The sequence below is a fragment of the Brassica oleracea genome, chromosome C1 (genome assembly GCF_000695525.1).
Source record: "Brassica oleracea var. oleracea cultivar TO1000 chromosome C1, BOL, whole genome shotgun sequence".
NCBI lineage: Eukaryota > Viridiplantae > Streptophyta > Magnoliopsida > Brassicales > Brassicaceae > Brassica > Brassica oleracea.
This window is the reverse complement of record NC_027748.1, coordinates 9,719,193-9,724,201: the sequence shown is the minus strand read 5'-3', so window position 1 is coordinate 9,724,201 and position 5,009 is coordinate 9,719,193.

Sequence of the window (5,009 nt, the reverse complement as noted above, 5' to 3'; positions counted from 1 at the left end):
TCAACCCCCCACCTGGAAAATACAAATTTAAAATATAAATTATTTTTTAATGTTATAAAAGAATTTTAAACGAATTAAAAAAAAAATTAATGCAACATACCACAAAATTCGGTCCGGTCGGTCGGGGGTCGATGACTGGTAAACCTTCTCTGCCTGGCAGACGGAGAATGTCCTCTACAGTGTACTGCGAGTAAGGAGCACTCGGAAGCACCATCAAATCGGGATGAATATCGGCGGCCATCGGAGGAGACACAGGAGGAGGCAGCGTCGGATGAGCCATCGGGGAAGGCACATGAGGAGCCGATGGTGCACTAGAAGAAGCAGACCCAGAGACTCTCTGAGTGTACTGAGTCTCGGGGACAGTCTCCTGACCCTAAGAACCGGGAGCTGAAGAAGAGGCCGGGTCTAAACGACTACCCGGCTCACCGAACATCTCTCTGTAATGGGCAGTAAGTCTTCCTTTTCGAATCTGGGAAAAAATTTAATTTTTAAAATTAACATCAACAGTATATTTTCCAACATTATCCACCTAATCAACACTAAATAACATAAAATCCGTAAACCTATCTAAATTCCCTATACTAACCATCTAATATATCCTAAACTAACCAAATTATAGAGGAATTAGAGAGGCTTACCATTGCTACGAAATGGAGAGGAAGTGGAGAAAAAATAGAGAGGAAAGAAAGAGTGAGCGCTCGGGGGTATATCTAAGATTACATATGGTCGCAAATTTATATAATTGGATCACTCAAGTTTTTTACAACATCTTGTCTAGTAAATAGTGAGAACAAATACACATTGTTTTACATTAAGAATAATAAACTCATCAACTTGCCAGCAAACTTTTTTTTTTTTAAATGTCGTTATATGGATGTATACATCGCAAAGTAAAGTCTAATGCAATCAAATTATAGCCTTTTATCATTTTTGTTAGCGTTCTCATGCACATGGCAACATATATATGTGGATCCCCACATTAAATAGAGGCCATCACTTTCCAAGGAAAAAGCACCTCTCCCAAAAGCTTGAATTCAATTATTGAATTTTGACGTTGATTTTTTTATTTAATTGTCTATTTATCTCCTGTATATTAATTAAGAAATATTTGAAAAGATGTAACCTCAATTTTGTAATAATTAAAAAAAATTATTTGCTTATGTGTCAATCAATTAGATAGTTAATTAGTCATACGTGTCAGTCTCACATTGAAATTGAAAAACGTGTCGGTCCAATTCGATTTTTATATCTCACTAGAAACATTTAATATCAACTATATGATATCATATGATATTAACTAAAGCAAGGTGGCTATTTCTTATATATTATTTCCTTAAATAAAACCTACGCAATTACCTAATGTGATTATGATATATATACTAATTAATGATTTTAAATAATGAAGATTTGCTAATAATATGTATGTTTTCTATCATTTTTGTTTAATTCTTTACTATTAAAATAAATTACACAATTACATTGATCATATATTAAAATTTTAGATTTTTTTGTATATGTTGTATTTGAATTTTTCAAAACGGGTATAAATTACTAAAACTGTTAAAAGTCTCACATAAACTTTTGTGATCAATGTTTAAATTTTTTCTATAATAAGATACAATGATAATAAAATCATATAAATAAATAATTTTATTTTAATAGATGTTTATGTTAATATATATATATACTTCATATCGTTTAAATTTAATTATATATCATTTACGATAGATAAGATTGATTGTTTTGATTTATTTATTCTAAAATGATTGCGAATAAACAAGAACGGTCATTTGATTTATATGTGCAAGTCATTTTATTACATAATAATAACTGATTTCTTAGTTATTTAATATATTTAATTACTATTTTATTATTTCATATTATGCAGAAAAATATAAAATAAGTATTTATTCTGCACAAGACGCAAATCTTAACCTAAGTATGTATCTCTTTAATAATTTTGAATCTTAAACATTTTTTAATTCTCAGGCCAAAATAAAAGAAAGAAATGAGAATAAACTCAGAAATCAATATTTATATCGAGCAATAACCAAAACGACACAAAAATGATAAAAATATCGAAGATAAATAGGATTGACACGTGAATGTAAACTTCTCATAACCATAATTAACTTTTAAATTGCTAAATCATGATATAAAACCGAGATGACATAGTTTCATTGTAACCAAATAGTAGGCATGAGATTCTTCGACCTAAACGTTAGGTTTTTATGCGATAAATAATTTTTTGACCTCAAATATTTTTAAAAATGGGATCAGTTCATTAGTAAACAAATTATGTAATTAACAAAAAGTATTAAAAAATTGTTTAAGAGCCAAATATATTAATTTGATCGATAATATAAATTTTTTTCCATACGATATTTCTTAAATAATTTTCATATAAATTTACCATGCGCAAGACGCATGTCTTATCCTAGTATTCGTATATACATGTAACTCATACATTGAATTGACTAATCAACTTCTGAAATCTGATATTTTTCATTACAATACAAAAATATTTCCTTTGTTACTAGACAAATTATATAGCAGGTGTAATTCCAAGGGCTAAGCCTTAAATTCGTCATGCAATCGTCCATTATATATTAGTGTTAAATTCTACAGTCATTTGTGCTTACGCTAACGCATATCAAATCTATAATTGTAAATTAGGTGAGGCGGAAGAGTACGTGCAAAGATGATTAGATTTTTAATGAGATACTGAGATACCGATATATATACTTTAAAAGTTCATTCAATATAGGTTCGTAATCTTAAAGTCAGGAAACATCATGCAGCTTTTTTACCTTAAAGTTCTACTATTCAGAAGAAAAAAATTATACTATTGAAATAAGGTTCAAAGATATTCTGTAATCTGTATACAAACCTACCGACGAAGTCCAGTATATCTAAGATAACAGCCATCCATTTTAGAAGGTTATGGAAAAATAAAGAGAATCCTTTAAAGAATCTCTCTCTCTCTCAAATTAGAAGTGATATTATTCATATATTAATAGTATACCAGTGACAAATAGTTATTAGTCGATAAATATATTTACTAAAATTGTAGAAGATTATATTAATGTGATATATATATATATATGTATATATACGAATTATACCAAAATGACATATAATTTTTTGTCTGTGTTGGATTAATTAATTATCAATATCATACTTTTACTATTAAAAAGTTTAAATATTATTATTGCTGATATACTAAAACTATATAATTGAGCAACTTTAGCTAAAAAATAAAGTTTTCAACTACACAAATTTATTACTAATGTGTTAGGTTTATATATTTTGATTGATTTAGAAATCCATATAGTATAAATCCAAGTAAAATATGCAAATCCGGAGGTTTTCCCTCGGATTTGAGTCTTTGTATTTTTAACTAAAAAATCTAAACAAATTCATTCAAATCCATTATAAAATCAAATATATTAGAAAATCTGTACGATTGAATAACATTTGATTTGATACAGAATTTATGAATCATTAAACCAATAACACATGATTTTAATACATATTTGAAAATCATATAACCAATAACACTAGATTTAGTTCGGATTTTTAAATGCATTAAAATACAACAACCAATAACCCCTACCCGAGATCTATGGAGAGATCCACACTAATCTCTTAAAGTGGTGTTGCGGCTCACGAATAAATTCTCAATTCGGATATTCAAATGAAGCTTAAAACATTACCTAATATCTGCATGGTCACAAAGTAAAATGTAGTGGAATGTCTTTGAATTCATGTTAACTAGTTTTTATTTAAGATTTTAGCAACGGGTCCACCTAGTGCTGGGTTCGCGGGTCAACCCGCCCCGACCCGCCGCGGGTCGAATCATTTTTTCGATTCAAAAACTCGATCCGCATAACCCGCAAACAAAAACTTTTATATCCGCACCCGCCTCGCCAAAACCCGCGGGTAACCCGCAAACCCGCGGGTAATATTAATTATATTAAAAATAATTATTTTAATTAAAAATGATTATTTTCTAATTATATAATAATTATTTTAATTAAAAATAATTATTTTTTATTTATATAATAGTTATTTTTAAAAAATACTATTAAAAAAATATATTTATAATTAAAATTATACAAATATTTATTGTTTTTTATATATTTTACGAAAAATGTTTTTTTTCAAATTTTTTTTTTTTTTAATTTGCGGGTTGGCGGGTACCCGCGATTCAAATTCGGCTGACCCGCACCCGCCCCGCTCAAAATAATCTCGACCCGCACCCGCATCCGCGATTTAAAAATTTCAAATGGTTCGACCCGCACCCGCCCCGCGGCGGATCAAACGGAGCGGGGCCCGCGGGCAATGATTAAAATTTCTAGCTCTAGGTCCACCTATCCAAAAAAGGAAAAAAAATATCTCCACAATAGACATTCATAGAGTTTATTTATAACAAAGTTATTTTTATGTTAAAAACTTAAACAGATTAGACATGTGATTCAGACTAACTATCGTAATAATGTATAAAGAGTGCACAAACTATTTGGGAACAATGCCACTTATCAGGGACATGTGGCTTTCTACGATGTTATCTAAAGATAATCTTGGTCTCACAAACACAAAGACACGATATGTACCACTATTATTGATCATTTTTTGGGAGTTAGTGGGTTCGACGTGGTTCCATCTCGGTTTCATATTAGGATGACAATTTTTCTTTGTTTTCTTATTATATTTGTAATTAAGTGACATAGTTTCAAATTTTAGCCACGATTTTTATAAGTCACATCTTAATAGTTTTGTTCTCAATATATGATATTTTAGTACATCTTGCAGTACTGCAAATATGAATACCGGTGACTCCGTTCTTTACAATATATTAATTATTTCTCATACACAATATAGAAAATTATAACAATTTGCAGCTTTAAAAATGTTTGTTTAATATCAATTATCTATTGATTCAGCTTCGGTGAAAAACCGTGTCTCGGCTGGTTATATAAGGAGGTTCACGAATGGTCTAGTCAGCA